The sequence below is a fragment of the Lonchura striata genome, chromosome 2, assembly GCF_050655825.1.
Source record: "Lonchura striata isolate lonStrDom1 chromosome 2, ASM5065582v1, whole genome shotgun sequence".
Taxonomy (NCBI): Eukaryota; Metazoa; Chordata; class Aves; order Passeriformes; family Estrildidae; genus Lonchura; species Lonchura striata.
The window spans coordinates 119,032,158-119,053,890 of NC_140704.1; the positions used below are offsets into that span (position 1 = coordinate 119,032,158).

The 21,733-nt window shown below is 40.3% G+C and overlaps 1 long non-coding RNA gene across 1 annotated transcript in view; it reads left to right on the plus strand.

Moving 5' to 3' along the window:
* Nucleotides 1-8,793: 8,793 nt before the first annotated feature.
* The window catches only part of LOC144247161 (uncharacterized), a 34,162-nt gene continuing 21,222 nt past the window's right edge, over nt 8,794-21,733 (plus strand). The window contains exon 1 of the long non-coding RNA XR_013340865.2: nt 8,794-9,320. This is a non-coding gene — a long non-coding RNA (uncharacterized LOC144247161). The remainder of the gene's footprint in view (nt 9,321-21,733) is intronic.

Genomic DNA, 21,733 nt, shown 5'->3' on the forward strand with positions numbered 1-21,733 from the left:
AATTACTTTGGCAATTTTTCTTTTGTTCTAAGATTTTACCCTTTAATAATGATGGGAACACAATAGTCATAACAGTGATGACAATGGGTGTCCAGGAAGGAGGTGGAACAGGACAAGCTCATATGACTTTTTACCTACTGCTCTTCATGCATCAGAACTTTCTGAGCTCAGGCATTTCAAGGGAATTCCAGGATTGTTCTATTTAAAACTGGCAAGGATTCTCTTCAAAGTTGTATCCAGGCTCTACTTATACCCAGAGAAACCTCTTCCCTTTAGGGGTGCCATGGGCCTGCTACACACTGATGGACAAATAGCATTCTTTTGATAATTTCAAACCTGGTTTTCACTATTTTTTTTTTAAGGCCTGTGAAAATTGTACCTGATCTCTGCCCTATTGCAAGAAATTTTGGGGGGAGGGGTGGCCACAAAAATAGGGAGGCCAGGCTTTTGTTTGTAGTATTTTCCTTTTCTTCATCTGGAATTAATTTCTACCAAAATGATTCTTTCACTCTGATTAGGGGTTATTTCAGAATACTATATCATTTTTTTGCCATTGGACTTGACCTGATTTCTTCCAAAACTCATTTGACAGAAGAAGGGGCATGCTACATAATTCATTAGATACCAGAAGTATATTAAAAATGTATTTAACTAATCCCACTAGGAAATAAAATAACAGCTTATTTCCTTAAAGCAGTCTTGATGGACCCAGGCCTGTATTTAAACGTTTGAGACTTTCTTTATATTAACTGGGGAAAAAAATGTTCATCATGCTGCTGTTTCTCAAAAATCCCCCAAATAAATCAAAATACAAACCAAAAACAAACAAACCCCGACCAAGAAAATAAAACAAACCCCAAAACAACAAATTAAAAAAAAAAAAAAAAAAGAACAAAAACCCTGTGACAAGCTCAGCTGAACAGTAGGAACATAATGAGCCCAAATAAACAGTGCTGTGCTCAAACTCAGAATACATATACCTTCAGGCAGCAATCTTAAGAAAAACTAGTTTGTTGAATTATTTAGTGAATATGGCAGATCCTAGATAAAACCTTTTTTCATCTGCTCAACTCCAGGTAAAGGGCATGTATAGGTAACCTGTGCCTGGGGGTGAGGGCTTGTCCCCCCACAGAAGGAGGGATGCAGAGAAGTGGGTGATGTGGTAATTGATGCTTGTGATTGAAGGGTGAGCTTGCTAAGCACAGAGGGCTTACTTTGAGCTCCCACACTGCAGCAACACTGCCTTATGTCAGTGAAGATATTTATAGCAATTCACAGTATGGTTGGGCAAAACTGTCCAGAGATCTCCAGAACCTATTTTAACATCAGCCAAACATAAACTGTTGATCACTGTGCTGTTTAGAGCTCTTCCATTTAACTCTTTGGATTTAACAAGAAAACATGCTAGTGTATGAGATCTGGAATACAGTCACATGGAAGTGAAAATTTCTTGTTTCTTCTTTCTCTCTTTTTTTTTTTTTTTTAACTTTGATTTCTGTCAAGAAATGTCAGTCCGAAAGAAATCCAAACATCCTGTAGAATTGTGTCAGTTTGTAGATCAGCTCAAGAGAAGCAAGACAATTTTCCCAGGGAAATTTTCTCTGTTTTCCTTCCCATCTGGCATGCCCTCTTCCACCATGTCTAAAAGGCAGAAGCCAAGCCTGGAGTCTGGCAATCATGGCCAAGAGCCTCAGTGTTTTTTATAGTGCAATAGGATGTCTTCTATAGGTGAGAAAGGAAAGAGGTCAACAAGGGTAACCTCATCCCTTTTGGACAGTGTATGAAATATCTCTGGGATTTTTATTTATGTTTTTTGAAAATGTTCTGGGGATTTAGACCTATTAAAATCATTTGTTACTGTGTGAAGCTTTTAGGCGGGGCTGAGTGTGTGACAGCAGTGGATGCTGGGCACTGAAGAAGGCAGGAGGAGAATGAGGAATGGATTCCTTATAGCCTAGCAATTTGAAATCTTTAATGAATAAATGATTTCTTTCCTGTCCCAAGAACTTATCCTGCAGAACACAGTGCTCTGCAGTAGCAATAGTTTTAGATCAATGGTCTATCTAGGACAATGTACATTTTCCAAATCCTAAATCAGATATTTAATTAGAAGGCATTTCCATTTCAATTACCTTCATGCATCCCATCAATACTCCTAGCTTTTCATCAATGTTTCCTTTTCTACTCACTCTGAGAAGTGCAGGCCTTTGCAAAGAGTTATTTTGGCAATTAAATAACTAACGGAAATGACCAGAGCTGCAAAAGTGCTTAACTCTAACTCTTACCCATTAAAAGCAATGGTAGCTGCTGTATATTGCAAAATGATGAGACCTCCGCTGGTTGCCTGCATAGAAAAGGTCCCATCACTAACTACCTATGATTAAGACAGGAGAAGAAATAAATTGCACAGTGGAGAAAATATTAAAAAGACAGGTGTTTAATGTAAAACAAAACAAAATAATTATTAACTTTCAGTTTTTCCTAGGCCTGTCATTTATTGCCTAGCGTAGATTTAAATATGAATTTGAAGTACAAAACCAGGCGGCAATATAAAAAACAAAAAACAAAAATACAAAAGCAACCACCATGGAATAAAGTTCTAACTCTAGATAAACTTAAATTTCAATTTTAATATATTTTAATCAGATGAAAACTGCTTAGTATGAGTAATATTTGGGGATTCTATTCTTTGCAATATCTCTACCAAATGAGATAATACCAAGGAGTCCTTGTTTTTAAGGGATGCATCAGGTGTCAAGCCATTTTTTTCCATGAGCAATTTTCCCATTATCAGATTTTCACTGAAATTTGATCATTTCCTATCAAAAGCTTATTCATTTGGAAGCAGTTTATCACTACTGAGGCTAATTATTCAGTTAGATAAGAGAGTTGAGGGTCTCGCTTTGCAACAGATATGTTTCTGAGATCTATTAAAAACACTCTTTAGTTCACAGCCAGATGCCACATTTCTCTTACCATTTGCAAATCTTTTATTACACAACTGAAACAGCAAAAGTAAAGAAGTACTCTTTGAGGATATTTTTTTTATTTTTTAAATTTAACCTGTTTCCATTTCATTTTTCTCATAAAATGTGTATATTCTCTTCCCAAGCTGCAGTTCTAGCTCAAAGGATTGGTGGTTGTAATTATGATATTATGAAGTTAGCTAAGACTATGAAGTGTTGTTTTTTTAAAAAAAGAAAAAAGTCCTGTGGATTTGATGATGTGATGGAGAGAACATTAAGAAGATGTGAACTTAGCCTTACACTGTAATCAGGCTTGGTAAGACATAAATTTTCAAATGAACTACATATATTGGTGGTAGTTTCACATTTTAATGTGAACTGTATAATGAAGATATATTCTTTATTCATTTTACTTAATTATATAATGAAGATTCAAATCACATTAACTAAATTCCATCTTGGTCCCCATCCCTGTTTGGTGAATCTGTGCCTTCATGGTCACCTTACTAATAGACTGGAACTTGACTTATGTTTCCAGTCATGCAAATAATTAGTTCAACTAGTGGTAATTAATCTATTAGAAGGAAACTAATTACCAGCTGAAGTATTTGCAGCAACAGAGCCCCAAATCCTTAGATACATTACTAGTCTTGTTCCTGACCATTCAGTGGTCTATTACATCCTTTTGCAGAAAATTATCTGATTTTTAAAGGGGAACCACAACACTTTCTGGGTCTGAGAAGCAAAATAATTTCTTGATATTCCTAAATGTGAGAATGCAGAGAGAGTTAGATTTCCAAGACCAACTGCTATAACCCTAGAACAGATTTAAAATACTTCAATCAACACCTACAAGAGATACCAATTTCCATGACCCATCATTTGTACTTTGGGTTCAGAATGGCGCTGTATTTCTTTCTTATGTTTCAGATGTTTGTTGGTGACTGACTGTGGCTGCCATAAGATATTCTGGAATACATAGGATTTAGCTTCAATGAATCCTACTAGAGAAGTTTGGGATCATCCATTGTCTCAAAAACTTTTACAGTGCACATAATGTCTGAAATGCAGTGCTTTATGAGTAAAACAGAATCAAAGAAACACAGAATGGTTAGGGTCAGAAGGGACTTTTGAAGTTCATCATAGGACCATAGAATGTCTTGGTTTGGAAGGAACCTTCAGTATGATCCACTTCCAAACCACCTGCTGTGGGCAGGGCCACTGTCAACTAGACCAGGTTGCTCAAAGCCCCATCCAGCCTGGCCTTGAATGCTTCCAGGGAAGAGCATCTACCATTTCTTTGGGCAGACTGTTCAAATCCCTCACCACTCCCAGAATAAGGAACTTTTACTTAATATGTTATCTAAACCTACTTTCTTTCAGTTGAAAACCAAATCCCTCATCCTCTCTTTACATGCCCTTGTAAAAAGCCCTTTTCTGTCATTCTTCAAGGCTCCCTTCAGGTACTGAAAGGTCACAATTAGGTCAGCCTGAAGCCTTCTCTTTTCCAGGCTGAAAAATCCCAGCTGTCTCAACCTTTCCTCAGAGGAGAGGTGTTCCATCCCTCTAATTATCTTGATGGCTTCCTCCAGGCTTGCTCCAACAGGTCCATGTCCTTCCTGCCTTCCTGTGCTGGGGATTCCAGAGCTGGATGCAGTGCTCCAGGTGGGGTCTCATTAGAGTAGAGCAGGGGGGCAGAGGGGCAGAATCCCCTCCCTGTCCCTGCTGGCCAGGCTGCTTTGGATGTAGCCCAGGATACATTTGGCTTTCTGAAATGCAAACGAACATTGCTGGGTCATGTCCAGCCTCTCATCCACCAGCACCCCCACGTCCTTCTCAGCAGGGCTTCTTTTGACCTGTCCATCCTCAGTCTGTGTTGATACCAGCCCTCTAGCTCCACTCCCCAGTTCAACAGGGGTCACCTAACAGGGTCACTTAACAGAAGGTTGCCCAGGATCATGTCCAATCAGGTTTTGAATTCCTCCAAGGATGGAGACTCAACAACTTCCTTGGGTAACTTATGCCATATTTTGACAGCCCTTATGGTAAAAAAAAAATGTTTTCTTGTGTGCAGTTGGAATATTGTGTTCAAATTTGTGTCTGTTACCTCTTGTCCCATCAGTGGCCAGTACTAAGAATAGTCTGGCTTCCCCACCGTTGTTTGTTCCCATGAGGTGTTTCTAATCAATGTACAGTGATCAGGTGCCTCTAAGTCTTCTTTCACCTGAGGAGTCCTGTCTCTTTCAGCCTCTCCTCACATGGAAAAAAGAAGGAAATTTTCAACCTATCATTTAAAAAAATTGTGGAAGGTTTCCCTAAATAAGAAATTTGAGACATTAGTCTTGATCTAGTTTTCCTCATAAGCTATGCAATTTCAGTTCAGTGTGCAAATGCCAGATTAAATCATTAATAGGGTGTTAATTTGGCAGTTTTGGTCAAGAAGCTCAGCAGAGCACTATGTTTCACATCTGGAGATTTCACATGTGTTTTGCCCAGGCTGGATGCTTAAAAGCACAGCGGTGGCAGAGCAATGCCATGGTTACTGTTCAAGTTATGTATGCGTTGACAACTTGCACTGTATCCAGATTTCCCAGGCTGTTTTGATCATGAGCTATTGAAACAGATATGAAGATGGTGCAAGGAATATCTGTTGGGTGAATCTGCCATGGTCTTGCCCTTGGTGGGAAGGTGTTGGTAGTGAGAACCACACATTGTGGGATATTGCTCATTGCTAGTGCAGAAACCAAAGTAAGAAGGTGCTAGAGTCTATCATCGAGGACTCAGGTAGGCTGTAGTTTAAAGTAGACATTGATTTGCCTTGCCAAAGAAAATTCTTTCTCCACAGTTTCTCAACACAGAAGTCAGAAGTGACATTTGCTACAATATTACATAATTTCTGATGCCTTGATTTGTGAATCAGCCTTGCTGAACAATGGACAAATCTGTGCTGCTTGGCTTGTAGAAAGCACTAATTTTCAAATGTTCCGTTAACAGTTTTGGTCCCAATTTTAAGGGTTTTTTTGTTGTTGTTTTTGTTTGTTTGTTTGTTTTTTCCTGGTAATATTTCTAATAAAATGATACTACCAGTGTTCAGGAATCTTCCATAACTGGCAGAAGTGTCTTCCTGGAGACATCATGATACCCCACTTAACAAATGTGCTGCATTCCTCTGCTCCGTATGTGCTTATTTTGATCATACTTTTAAAGACTCAGGGACTGACATTGCCTAGCCTTGCAATTTGAAAAGAACTCGAAGCCCTGCAATGTATTATGTGCATATCCCTAAATCTCTGATCTCTCTGAACCCAAGGAAGATTAGTGGTTGTTCAAGTTGTTTCTGAGCCTATTCTTTGTCAGTGTTGTTTGTGGCACTGCAGAGCCTGTGAGCACCTGTCACCAATCAGGACACTTACTGCACTTTTTTGATGACTGCACAAACCCCAAACAGGGGGTGTGATCCTGAATCCTGTAGATCACAAAGGCACCAACCTCCGTTCATCCTAGAGAAGTTAACCCTCCAAGCACAGGTTTCGGTCTCCTTATGTCTCACTATGCATGTGCTAGAATATTTTTCAGTACAAGATGGTAAATGTTCTACTTATTACAGGTGACACTTTTGTTCAGCTGAAGAGATGAAATTCACAGATGAATACTTTTTTATCATTTGCTCGTGGATATCTGTATCCAGACTGCCTGTAAGTCAAACAGTGTCATTCTTTCATGTCTCCTTTAAAGTGACAAAACACTTGACCCTTATTTTCCAGATTGTGAACAGTGGCATGGAGAGATAATGTCCCAGCTCCTTCAGGGAATTTACTTCAGTGCAGATTTCAGTGATTTTCCCAGCCTGCAGGGAAAATCTGAAAACTGCAACTTCCCAAAGTCTAGGTTAATAATTTCCTACCAAAGATAGTCTGCTTCCTTCATCCACCAGCGTTTTTCTACAGAAAAAAAAAAAAAAAAAAAAAAAAAATACTAATGAATAAATCTGCCATAGCTCAGCCCAGGAAGAATGATTTTATTCCATCAGATAAAAGGAATGTCTACTATCTCTCTCTCAGGGCCTGCCAACTAACCCAAGATAGCAGAGGAATTTTTTATGTGCTACACTATTTTCTCACTAATCTTATTTTAAGAAAAGTAACATAATAAGAATTTATTTGGGGCACTCAGTATACTTTTCTTAAAGCCAGACAAAAAAGGAAATCTGGTACTTGTTTTTTTGTACTTTAGCACTTTATCTGACAGCTTGACATAAGAGCAGACATAAAAGCATAGCTCTGTATAAGATATTAATCTTAAATTATCACAAAACAATTTTTTTCTCCAGATTATCTAACACAGTCTAATTGTCAGGGGTGGATCCTGTGTATAAAAATACTTTGGAGATGTTATTATTTTAGCAGGGCAGTATTTTTTTCTGGAATCTATTTTAAATGCTTTTATTAGTTAGTTCTGTTGGCTTTTTTTCCCAGGTTGCTTTATATATCTTTGGAAATTCTGAATTCTCATGTGCTGTCTCCTGACAATGAATTCTGGAACAGTGACCAACAAAAAGCCATAGAGCTTGAATGGCACTTGACAAACTACTTTCCTAGAAAAATAGAAAGTGCTTAATGAGTGTGTCTCACAGTCTTGTAGCTGGATATTTAGGCAGAGTACTTTGAAGAGTAGTGAGCTCACAGTAGCCCAGTGGGTTGCCATGATGACTCTGAAGGTGTCACACTGTGACCTTTTACCATGAGTTTGATCAGATTACAGGCTGTGTACATTGATATCAAATAAGAGAATTCAGACATATGTAAAATACAAGAACAGTCTTTATGAACTCAGTACAGTAAGCAATGCTTTTTCATTTGGGATCACAACATTCCAAACTGGTGATGCAAGTACAGTTATCCTGGTGCCCTCCTTAATATGTACCAGAAGAAAAGTATCAGGAGTAGATATTAAACCACTGGAAGGTTGAAGCAAATGCTAAAGTGTGGGGAATTAAGTAAAAAACAACTTTGACATTTTGACAGCTGGATAAAGTCCATTGATTGTATTTTGCTGTTTCTGAAATCTCTTAAGTTTTGTATGTTTCAAATGTCAGGTAGGTTTCTTAAACCCCAGAGCAAAATAAGATGTGAGATTCAGGTTCCCTCTTCACCACACGTTAAGATCTTTTTCTTGACTAGAGTTAAAAATTTCTTTAATTTTTTCTGGAATTGCTACTGTGGTATCTTTCTGTAGTTCTGTATTTTAATACCAAAACTTTGTGGTGTTTGTTTTTTTTTTTTTTATCAACAGATTTATTGAGGGAATATGATGCCTGCAATGTCACAGTTTTGTTCCAGATGCCCCAACATGCTGTTGACATCCCAAGGACTCCTAATATATCACTTTCTCCTGGTTCTTTGGCCCCCTCTGCTATTCACCCCTGGCTGCCTGGGGCAAGAAGCAGGCTATCCTGCTCTGCTGTGTGGTCACAGCCACCTTGCTCCTTGCTACCTGCCTTGCCTGCTCCATCACGCCTGCCTCTGCAGGAATGGCTCTGGGTAGGTGTATAGAAGTGAGAGGAGTCAGAAAGGCTGGGAGTCCATTAAAGGAAACATATTTAGACAAATTATTGAGGAGTTGCTATGAGATGCTGTTACGGGGTAAAAGGTTGCACCAGGGAAGTGGCTATTTGAAGTGCAAACCTCTAAGCTTTTGTAGTCCCATCTCTTAAACACCCTAATGATGTTCTGCAGTGGTCTGTCTCCTCCAGCCGCTGCTCAGGAGCCCCGTGCCTTCCTGCAGGGTTTGCCCTTCCTCTGCTTGAGGCTTTGCCTGCTGCAGGCTGAGAGCCTGCAGGTGCATCTGTGGGAGCACTGGAGCTGTGCCAGCCATGGAAAAACGGGGCATGGAAAGGTGGGGCAGAGCACTCAGACCTGATCCAGAGCTTCCTGAAATGAATGGGAGTCCCTCCCCTCCTGTGCTTGGCCTCTCAACTCTGGGGTCATCCCAATGGGTTACTTGTATGGAAAAAACTCCACCTTGCCCCTGTCAGAACTATTTTTCTTCTGTTGTTACTACATATTAGTGGAGGGGAGTCTAAGACCCACAGACAGCCTGTCTGGATCTGCACAGTGCTGCCTGGATGGCAGTCCCCTCCCTGAGCACGGGCAAGAGAAATACAGGGATGTTACAAAGCTGCAATTTGGCTTTCCATACAGCAGGTGGAGTTTTTTATTTATAATACCACAGCATTCTGTCAGAGAAAGGAGAGATGGCAAAACCCCAGCCAAAACACCCATGGACGTGGGAAAGTTGCCTTCTGGATCCAAGTGTTGGAGGGCTTTGGCAGGCCTACCTACCTCAGGAACAGATGTGAGTAATTAATATTTGACTTGAGCTAGCTGATCAATCCTAGATAAATTGCTTGAAGGTTAATCACAAGGTTCTGAGTCACTTATTTTTACTTTTACCTGAATTCATGTGGGATTTTTACCACATGTGGAAGGAATATGAGGACTTTGATGTGAAAAGAAACTACATTGGGGGAATCTCACTGCCACCATGAAGTGTTTGGTGATGGGAATGGGAGTGATTAGGTAACAAAAGGACTCAACAAGTCTGTATACAAAAATGTCTGTTCTGGACAGATTTATAGGAGGAAAATCAAGAGCTGAATAATTGTCTTATGCGTTCCAGCATGTGAATCAATAATAGTGCTGCTAATTGGGCCCCAGCAGATTTATTGAGATGCAAACCTCTCAGTTGATGATTTGGGTCTGTCTCATTTCCCTGCAGCTTTCATTTATAGCACTATTATCTGAGGTCACATGAAGCAGTGTTGTTAGCTAATAGACAGCTGTTCGCCAATAGCTGAATGTCAACGTGCATAAAAACAAAAATATTATTGCATCCTTCACTCAAGTGGACAAGTGTGGATTCTCTGAAATCACTCCAGCTGCAGTGAGGTTACAAGAGCCAGGTACTTAATGTAGAAAGTACACTAGCATAATCTAGATGCAAAGTGCTGCTCACAGATAATTCATCATCAATACATTACAGTGCTCCTGGACAATTGCTTAGTGCTAGATATCTCTAAAAGTAAATTATTACCATAGAATATACAGTAACCACTTCAGTTTATGTTTGCAAATTACAATGAGAGCTAGTTGAAATTCCACTCTAACTTTAGCTTACTCTCTTGTCCTGGGAATTTTTCTTCAGTTGAAGATGACTTCTGTTCTACTTTAAGCCTTACAATCTCCATAAATCTTACTGATAATTTTCTGTATTGTATTAGCTGTTGTCAATTATTAGCAAAATCCTGCAACTGGATACTGGGCTGCAAATATAGTAAATGCAATGATGCCCTGAAGGTGAAGGACAGTGAAGGACAGTGGGCAACAGAGTATTATTCTTACTAATAGCTTTTTTTTTTTTTTACTTCAGTAATATTTGTTGATCTATCTGTCCTCAGGTACCAATATTTTTTCATGTTAAATAGGATTTCATCAAAACCTCCACTGAATGAGTGGTAGATCTGCAAGGTAAAGCACTTGTATGTAGTGCCAAAGGTAGGTTTGCTTGTACAATCAAACTTGCACTTTGCATTTTTGAGGCTGCACTACAGTCTTTCAAATAATGGCATAATCACACTCTGGCTTTATCTCAAATCACTCAGTCTTATAAAGAGGGACAAAATTGGTCATGCTCTAAGCTCAACATGTTATCCAGCAATCATTTTAACCCCCTTAGCTTTGTATCCATTTGCGCAGCTCTCAAACATGCAGGCCAGGGAAAATCAGGGAAAGGTGGGGAAAACAGTGAGTGAGATGAATGGGGAGCACCATTTTATTTCTATGGCCCATGCTAAGCACAATATATCCCTGTGAAGTTTCTACCAGGACAAACCCTCTGCCATCTGTGCTGATGGTGAGGCAGAAATGCTGATGTGCCCATTTCATTTAGCCCACACTTCAGTGTCCTGCCTGAACTGATGCCCTGGAGAAGCATCCCTTGGGCTTTGTACAGAAAGCAGTGACAATGCATTATTTGTGAACAGGGCACCATTTCTTGTCCTCACAACTGTGACCTGTGCATTGCTGGTGTGCCCAGCCCCTGTACAGGGTGGAGAGTGGAAGGGAGGAAAGTGGTGGATCTGTGTATGCTCCCTTCCTGCCATGCCTCATATATTGCCATCCTTTTGCAGGCTGCACAGGAAGAGTTTGAGGGCTGCCAGTGCAGCATAGGACACAATTTGGGGATCCCATAATTGTAGTGTGATGTAGGTATATGTAATGGTATCTGAAGCCTGCAGTGGTAAAGTAACATCACCCTGCATTTCATGATTGCTGAGGACTACTGGTAATTGCTCTCTCTTTAGAGTCAAGGGATGATAATTCTCACCACAAATGGCGTCAAGTTTAAACCATTTATTTATACTTCTTTCTAGAGATATCTGAATCTGAGCTCAGATACTGTGACCCTAATGTTCTACACTCTGATTCTTGGTATTAGGAATAGTAGGATCCAGACAGACTGTTCAGGTTTAGCACGACTTGAATTCAGCAAATTTTCTCATCTGAGCAAAATACTTTCTTAGTGTTTTGTTCTTAAATTGAATAATTAGTAAGTAAATCTATAATAATTTATGAATAAATCTAATAATCTAAGTTTTCTGCCCTTTGTTAGGTGCACATGTGATGCTGTTTCTGCTTTGCTTTACTATGTCACATAATTAAATATAACATCTATTTTTCCCAAGCCACTGAGCACATCTGCTACTAGCATATATTTAGTGGTTGTGTTGTAATGGATTCTCAGTCTGGCATGTTGTAGTAGATCAAGGCCTGGCTGGTACAACATCAGTAAGTGCTTTAGAAAAAGCAGACAAGATTGCTTATGCCTATAAATGTAGAATAACCAGGATGCATTTGCAAAGAGACAATATGCTTTGGTTTTGTTTGCAAGTTGCTGTTCAAAGGTTAGTTCATTCAGTAGAGTATCTTAGAAATGGAGAGTTGTGTATCAGAAATGGAGAGTTGTGTATCATCTGGGAGAGTTGCTCATCCAGTCCTTGCATGCTGGGACAGGATCAGTTATTAATTCTGGGAGCAGACTGGAAGAGAAAGAATATTTTTCTGAGACAAGCAAAATGCAAAATAAAGTAGATTAATTAAAGCAGCTCTGCTTCAAAGGCTTGCTGTTCTTTAATATATTGATCACAGTGTTCAAAGTTCTGCATGATGCCTCAATGTTCTAAATTGAATATTGGACTATATTCTGATGAGACCTCATGTAAATTGCAAGAACTCAACTAATTTGTCAGCATTAAGTGAATGTCAGAATTAAAGGCTCAGTTAGTGTACAAGTCTGTGATTTGAACCTTCTTTTTTTAAAGTGAAGAAATAAAGTTGCAGAAATTCACAAGTGTGGTGCATGGTCCATGAAGCAAAATCGAGTCATTGCTACCAAAGTCAGCCCTTCAGAAAGGGTTTGAAACATTGAGTTTAGACAGAGGAGAGTGGGAAAGGAGCTTGAGGAACTTAGCACACATGAGTTAACAAAGAATGATCCCTCTTGCTTGCAGAAGTAGCAGAAGTCTGCTTTGGTAAGCCTCCTCCCCTTTCTCGTCAGGTTTTTTGGTTTATTGCCTCCATAAGACATCTAGGAAGCTCCTTATCCTGTAGGAGTTGGGAGGTAGCCAGTAATTCCATTGGTTAAAAAGGGCCAGGTGATGTGATCTAGGGCAGGTGATTTGACCCATGTGTGCTACTTTGGGCCCCTCAGCACACAGGGAGAAGCAGCACTGTTGATCTGATAGTGAGAGAAAACCTTACTGCAGGTATTGTGGAAGTTGAAATGAAGGGTTAGGCAAAAGAGAGAATTAAAAAGAATTCTTACCCTAACACCTTATTAGCCAAAGTTATTTTAGAAACCCTGTAGACAAAGGTAGGAATTTTTATGTTCCTTACTTCCATTTAATGATAGCTTTAAAAAGAGAAAAAGGGTTCAAAAGCAGCTGCGTTTTGTTTCCCCCAGTCACTTTCTTTTTTTCTTACCAAGTCAGAGGGTCACAGTAGCTTCATGTGCAGAGATTTCTGCTGGTGGGCAGCTCCCATTAGCTGGGATGGCCTCAGCAGCTGGCTATGAGCTCTTGTGACCCTCAGGGTCTGTCATGTACTGCTTTTGTCCTGGCAAAAAGAAGTGCACATATTGTAGACATATCATAATCACATTATTTTTTCTGAACCTAAGTCAATAATTTTAGTCAAAAAATGAAAAAAAAAAAAAAAAATAGGGGAAGATACCAAAGAGCAAAAGCATTCATTAGAAATTTTAAAAATTAAAAACATCAGCCTATTTATCTTGACATATTCTAGATGAAAAGTTTCTAATTTTCATTTCAAGAGAGCACTGTTTTCATTTAAAATTGATCTGCCTCTAAAAGCAATGGTAACAAGAGAACAACGAAACTGAAACATTGATTTTTCTTTTGCCTGAAAAAAACCTTGAAGGCTGACCTAAAAAAAGTTTATCTGGAATTTGGGTTTGTTGTTCTTTTTGGTATATGGCAATTTAAGAAAGAAAACAGGATACTCTGCTGTATTTTTCCTTCTTTCAGTATTGGTCTCTATCTTCCTTCCCACTCCCACCCATCAATCCAGTTGGGCTAATACATTTCCTTGTCCAGTTCTTGGTGTAACTGACAGAGTGTCAAGAAATAAGACAGCCCTTAATTGATATTTATTCATCATCTGTGCTTTCATTAAAGCCTTGCAAAGTGCTCAGTCTCTAATAATCCATTTTCTCAACCAATTTCCCATGCAGTGGCACTCAGCAGAGTCGCATCTGTGGCTAGAAGTGAAAAGCAGAAGTCTACACTTGAGTTATAAATAGCCCACAGATGTAGCTATAAATATAATTAAAAATCTGTTTCTTTTCAGAGGCTAGTAATGCTTTTCCCATTATGGGGAACATTGGAGAAGGCAGGTAGCATGTATTCCAGAGAAAACTACCTGTACTTGCCATGTGAAGTAACAGAGTACATAACTCAGATCTGATACTGACCTTTTCATCATGTTACAAAGCAATGCTTACTTCCTCAGCTAAGCATGACCTGAATATATCTCTATTTTATTTCTCTCTGTGTTCCCTTAGGTGGAGCTTTCATATAGCTGTAGGTTTAGTGACCATCTAGAGATTTCAGTTCTCACTGTTCCTTGTGGAAATTCCTTTTCTTCTTGTCGTGGATTACCTTAATATGGCAGCCTGTACTCTTTGAACAGCTATTGCTAATCACATGAAACTGAAGAGCATTTGTGATTACACTTCAGTAGTTACAATAACGAGACTACCATAATCATTAAAATCACATCCAGGAACACTGCTTTTCTACCTCTGCTGTCCAGAGAAAGGAACCAGCCAGTGTGAATAAGATAGCGAGACATGACTGTTTGAAGGGAGGATCTTCAGAACTGTAAATTCCCTTAATAGATCAGAAATATTTATGTCTATTTGGCTTATTTCAGCAGGGTAACTGTACTGCATTGTGAAATGGACCACAAGCATCTCAGCCTGAGGGTGTTGGGGGGGCCTTGGGTGATTTATGCTCTCATCTAAACAAATGCCCTGAAGTCCATAACTGTGGAGACATCCTTTGTCTCACTAATTCAGTCTGGTTTCCATGAGCATCTATTTGATGGCTTTTGTTTTCTTCCCTTTTTGAACTATTCTTCCGAGCTGTCTCCTTTCCCTTGTTTGTACTCATCATTTTGTGCTGATGGTGCACAACTTTATTTTTGTCCATGGTGACTTTGGTGTGAGGAAGGGCTTTTATCTGTAGTTACATAAGTCTCATAGAGAGCATGAGCAAGTTTGGGCCAGGAGTGTTACTCATGAAGAAGGGATGAGACATTAACTGAGGACCACCAAATGAATTAATATGAATGCCTAGCATTGTCTAAAGAAAAAAAATTCCAGGTGATTCTCTTTAACACAAGCTTGCTTTGGAGTCACTCATGCAGTTAAGCAATTTGGAAAATACTATCTAGTTAGCACAATAGTGCGCAGATGCTTGAATTTGCAAAGTTCACTGCTTTGTTAACTACTCACTTAGCAATGAAGCTGCAAACAATGTGAATGTTAACATTCCTCTATTGGCCTCACCTGAAAAAAACCTGATCAGCTCTTATATGACTCCTGGATCCCTCTAATTCTTAAAAAAGGGAATTGGAAAACTTGCCTCTTAGAGGTTGTACCGGACTCCAGTAATGTTCTTTTTTTTATTCAGCCAAGCTGAATTTTGATTATTGTCCAGCTTATTTCCTTTGAACAACCAGCACAGGCTTTTTGTCTTTCCAAGCATTTAATCTCTGTTTTGCTGATGCCAGAGTTCAGCTTATTTTGCCCTGTGTTTGAAATACTGTTTTCTTCAGAAGCTGCAGGTCATGGAATTATCTACAGATTCTCACAGACACTTAAGGTCAATGCCTTCCTCTTTTTCACCAGTATGCTATTGTCATCTATTGCAAAGCACTGTGTATGTGTTCAGTCAAACAGTGCTGTTAAATTTCCATCTCAGTGGACTGAAAGGTTGTTTAGTACATTTATATAATGTTCCTGATCATCCTAGGTCCCACTCTAATAAAAACTGATGCTTAAGCTTGGCATCATGCACTGGCCTCTGCCACTCTGCTTTCAAGTGATTAATCAGCCAAGGTATAAAGATCTGCCAAAGCATAAACCTTTGTAGATCCTGTGTCTTTAGGTGACTGGCAACTTATTTGATGTTATTTACATCAGGGTTCAGGTAGCTGACATAGCCTAAAGGTATAAACAAATCAAGAACTGTAGTGGGAAGAAAGAATATTGTGTTTCACCAATACAGTTAAAAATGCAGGTCCCCTTTCCAAAACAGGACCAGGGTTTGTACATTCAGCAGCCTGTGTGTATGGAGGGGGGTTGTTTCAGTTGCATAGATTACTGTTTATTCTCCATACATTTTCAGTGTGGGGAGAGTAAAATCCTTTGTGCCCCCAGAATTGTCAGTGAATCTGCCTGAATTTTGTTTTTGAACCTTAAGAAATCAGTGCATCTCCTTATTTTGAGTGCCAAATTTGTCCAAATTTATGCATCCTTATCCAAATTTTCTGAGAATTCTGCTAAAAATGTTAAAAGCAACTTTAAATTTTAAATAAGGTTTGTGAATTACTGCAGTTCCTGGGGTGGAAGATGAGTGCTCCACCACCCACAGAGGATGACCCATCTCTGCAACCCCCCAACACAGACCCCTGAGAACACCCCTGGGAGATGAGGGAAAGGAAACCAGCCATACCTGCACCTATCCACCTCCTTTTTCCACCTTTGTTTATCTATGACTGTAAAGTGTGTTTCACCTCCAAGTCCTTGTCAGCACAGCAGTGGCACAATGGCACAAATATACGAGGTTTGCTCACTACCTAATCCAGCCCTTACTAAAGCCCTAAGATAGAAGACAGAAGGAAGTTTTGCTTTCAATGAGGGCGGCAAAATACCGGCACGGGCTGCCCAGAGAGGCGGTGGATGCGGCATCCTTGAAAACATCCACGGCCAGGTTGGATGGGGCTCTGAGCCACCCGATCGTGAAAGATGATCCTGCTCCTTGAAGGGGGGTTGGACTAGACGGCCTTTAAAAGTCCCTTCTTACCCAAACTATTCTACGATTCTTTGGCTATAAAAGTAAAAAGCCATGTGTAGAAGGTGAGCACAGGAGCAGCGTCCTGCCCCGGAGGCGCCCGCGGGGAGGAGCCCGAGGGATGCTCGGCGGGAGGAGCCGAGACACAGCGCTCGACGCGCCTTCACACAGCGCCGTGCCCGGGCGGCCCCGCGCTGCTGCGAACGTCTGTCCGTGCCTGCTGAAGGAGCAAAACGCGTGCTGTGCTTTGTAAAATAAGGCAGTATTAAAACAAAGCCTAATAGAGCATAATAAATATCAAATATAATGCCACAGCTGTTGCATTTTTTGCTTTCCAGTCTATTGAAATCTGCTCCATGTGTCTACCTGATTCTTCTTAATGCTGTTCTTTTTAACAACCACCTTAGGCGCAGCATTGTGTAAGTGATGGCAGCAGTTCTCATCCAGCACATCCGTTTGTCCAGCTGACTTTCTTGGCCTTTACTTAGGATAAAGTCTTTAAAGAAACAGTTACTGCTAGTATTGTGATGTTCATTTTGTTGTGTTCAGGAAGACATTTTGTTAAAGTCCACATGAAACCCATTTTCGTCAGAGCTTTAACTTCCAGTGGATTTTTGTTTGGTGTTCAGACTGCAATTTCAGAGGGAAAAAGGTTTTTCCTTTTGTCATGTTTGCTGCTTTGCTAGAGTTAGACCAACTTATTCCAGCAGGGAATGAACATTTCTCCCCAGGCACCCAATAACGTAGTTTACAGTTCAGGCTGCTGCAGGGTTCATTTGTTCTGGGCTGAAAGGTCTTGATTTTGAATGTACCAGTTTAAAAAGAGACACCCTGGTCTGGCTTTCAACAAGCAGGCCTTCTAGCTCTTGCTGCTCTTTTAAAGAAGGTGAATACCAGAATGGAAGATGGTTGTTTCTTCCTGTGACCACTCTGTATCATCCTGTTTCACAGTCAGTTACAAACTTTGGTGGTCCATACACAGTCTCCCTGGAGCTTCAGAACTGGGGTGCACATTTTTAATGATTCCCAAGTCATAATCTTGCCTGCTTATTCTGCAACCACATTATACAAGACTTTTTAAAGCATTAGAAAGAAAATAACCTAGAACTTCATTCTGGTGTCAGTGACATTGATTGGGACATGCACTGAAAAATATACATCTAAATCAACCTGAGCTCAGAATTAGGCCTGTCAGTTTGCACTGTGGAGGAGGGAATTGTCTCATCTGGGATGCTCACTCATGAAAGCATCTGGTTATCTGTGTAATATAGTAATCACTTCACACAATGGGATTATAAACCATGTTTATGAATACGGTCTGTTTGTTTGTGTAATTTTGAGTCACTGGTTTGATGCTCAAGCCCTAAGCTGAAACACTCACAGATATGAGTTCATGGCAAATGTTATATTAAGCTGTAATTGTTGTTATCAGATGCTGCCTGCACTTAAATTGCAGGAGGGCATGTGAATTTTTTTCTTCCCCACTTCCAGGTCCACCTGACATTTTGTACCCATACAGAAGCAACAAACTGAAAAGCTAAAACAGGATGCCTATCCACTTTACAAAATGACTCAATAAACTCTGCCAGCCTCACTCTGCAGGTTGTAAGTCAGAGATGCCTTCAGCAAGGCATAAGTGAACTCTTCATTGTTTAATATTTCTAACATGCTATGAAGCCTTCCAAGCCTAGTAGAACATTCAGAAATGGACCTTCTGGAGCAGCCCCAAGACTCGCATCTGGAAGTTTCCCAGCTGAGCATGCTAAGTTTGCAGACATGTATTTCACTTGTAAATCAAGTCTTTTACCCTGTAAAGACAATGGCGGAGTAGCACACAACAATCAATAAAAATTTGCCAAAAATCTGCTGCGCATCATGTTTTTAGAGATCTTTGAAAATTAATTTTCAATGTTTACTTGTATATTTTGTTTTTCTAGGGCTGAATTACTGTCAGGAAAAAGAAAAGAAAAGAGCTTTTGTAAATTCATTGCTCAAAAGAATGAATCCGGGTTTATAGCTGAAAGGAGAAAGGGAAGAGGTGTGCAAGACTGACATAGATTGCAAGCCTTCACATAGATTGTGTTATTCAGTCACGTGAAGCTAAAACCAGGGCTGGAGTTGCTCCCTGTTTGCCCAGTAAAAGAGGGAAGACGGATCTGGAAAACTTTCACCCAGTGTTCTGGGTACACTGGGTACAGCACCCACACAGCCTCGTACCACACACCCTGCCCACTGCACCCTTGAAGACTGAGGAAGCAGAAGAGCTGTGGCAATAATTCTTAGTATATGTGAATTTCTGTCAGTGCTCATGGGAGGCCCTTGAGTCAAGAGAGGAGACATCAGTAAGAAGGAGCAGTGTGAAGAGGAAGCAAAGCCATTTGCTCTTTTAGACAAGTTGATAAAAGAAAATCGAATGCTAGGAATAGAAAAGGCAGGACTGAAAGAGATGCTCCTGGCAGCCCAGAGTTCAGGTAAGCTTGTGGTGGCAGGCAAAGCTCAAACGACATCATTTCACACAGCAGGCAGCATGCTTCAATATTACTGTTATTGACTGCACTGCTAGACAAAATGTCCAATGCACATGAATAAACCACTTAAACTGATGGGGAAAATCCTGTTCCATGCATTAAAGAAAATTCATTACTCATTTCACAGTTGCACCAGCACCTAGAGGTGCTGAGGAGCATGCAGGTTTGGATTCCTGAGGTCAAGTGTTGAGTCTGATTTTCTACAGTGCTCTGCATTTCAGCTCTGGGTTGGTCTAAAACCACCTACTAAAGAGGCTTCTGACCTGCAGTGCTTTAGGAAAAAGACTGCCTGTGTAGTGGAAACTTGACTCAATCCACCTTGCAATTCTGATTATCATCCTCAGTCAAATGTGGCATCAAAGGAAGGTCCAAAATGCTAACAGAGGTTATCAGCTCCCCTTTGGCTTTCTTCTCTAGCAGTAATGTCCAGACTATTTATGAAAAGAAACATCTATCATGTTGTAATTTAGGAACTGTCTTTGAATCTCAGTTTTCTTCTTGCACATGAATATATGAATTAATCTTAGAAACTGGTTCAACAACATCGTTCAGCTGGCACTGATGGCTTCTGAAGTTCATTGTGATGCTTGACAAAAACAGCATCAAGAGGATTAAATCAGTCTTGGAAGTGTAAATGACTCTAACATGATGACCTTAATGCTGGAAATAAATTTTGTGTGTGCATGTATATACATATGTAATATTCATACATACACATCACACATCTACCGTAAAGACTAATTTTCATGGCCATAGTGCACATCTTGACACTACTCTACCACATACAAGCTTTGCTGATTCTTTCCACAAGAAAAAATTCTCCTATATATGAGCTTAGAATTTCTATTGAATGTAAAATGCTGAATTAAAATTGACATTTCTGTGCCAACTGCAGTGCAAAGATTTCTGTCAGGAACTGTTAACCAATTATATGCCATACAGGTTTAACCACAGGAAGGAAAAAAATTTGAAGTTTTATATCATGAAATTCAATGCTGCATATAGAGGGGAGGGAAATTTAGTTATTTGGTCCAGGGGATCATTTAAATGCTCTCCTGGAGAACAAAAAAGCAAGCCTATCTTTTCTTCAGATCCTGGTCAATTTATTTGTTCTAAAGCACTTTGTAGGATTTTATTCCTGTGCCTTTTTCAGTTTGGAGCACTGTGAAACGCCCAGGGAAGCCTCTTCCTCTGTCTGTGGCAGTGGGTGGCAGAGCCTCTCTTGCTCTGGCAATGCTTTCTGGTGAGAGAAGGACTAGAACAGCAGTGTGAATGGTTTTGGGTGAGCACTGCTGCCATCACTGCCCCTGCCATGTGAGGAGCACCTCCAAGCACTGCTCCACTTCTGGGGCTGGGTGACACCTTCCCTGACATTACAGGGACTTGCACAAGACATTTGGCTTTGATTTTCATTCATGTTTCTGGTTAAGTCCCTCGAGAGGGCAGCGCTAGAAATGAAACACAGCTGAAAGCGATTGCTTTTCTGCAAAATAAAGTCCCCATTCCTCCCAGCTGTGCTCTGACTGGTTTTTGGTGGAAGTGAGGATGGTGTGAAAAGCTTCAGGGATTTCTTATTCTCAGCCATAAGAGCTGTCACCACGTCCTCTCTCACACAGCTCCTGACACCTGATGACACCACTCATGCGACTTCTGTCCAGAAGTAGGAGAATTGTAGCTGTATGAACCTGATGGGTTTGGCTGAGCTGGCAGAGCTGTGCAATCATCCCAGAGCACTGCCCCTGGTGACAGCTTTTGGTAAGTCATGTGGTACTTCTAGGTTAGCTAGCATAAACTAGCAGTAATCTTACAGACCTGATAATTTGCAAAAATTTTCCAGGATGTCAGAAATCTGCTATCTACCATTCACCACACCTCCTACTCAATTGGATAAATATTCCCTTTAAACTTCATTGTTTTACATTTGTACATCCTCACACCTGTGTCCACAATGCAGCTGAAACATCTGTTCTCCAGCTTTGCAGCTGGAAGCTGGAGTCCCTCACTGTCTCTCCTAAATGTGGTGGAAAAGGTGTCATGTATGTTTGGATTGGGTGTGAGAGAATTCTCATTATATTTTCTCTAAGATTTTTACTCCAGGGCTGTTGCAGCCATCATGAACAGATATCCAATATACTCCTTAGGGAGCAGGGACATACTGCCAAAACCAGAAAAAATATTGTGCTAAGGATTGAGACATCCATATCTTAGTGAAAAGGAGAAGAGAAATTAATTTTGTTTTGGCCTTTTTCCTCTTTGGTGAGTCTGAGGTGTCCAGTGACAGAATTAAAGGAAAAGGCCTGAAGTTTGTGTCAGGGGAAGTTTGGGTTGGATATTAGGAAAAGATTCTTCACCCGAGGGTATTTGGGCATTGGAACAGGCTCTCCAGGGAGGTGGTCACAACCTCAAGCCTGACAGAGTTCAAGAAGCATTTGGACATGGTGTGACTTGGGGATGGTGCTGTGCAGGGCAGGAGTTGCATTGTGATCCTTGTGGGTCCCTTCCAAATCTGCATATTCTGTGATTCTGTGATATGATTCCCTTGTCACATCCTTTAACTATATGCTTTGCTCCTCAGGCTTACAAAT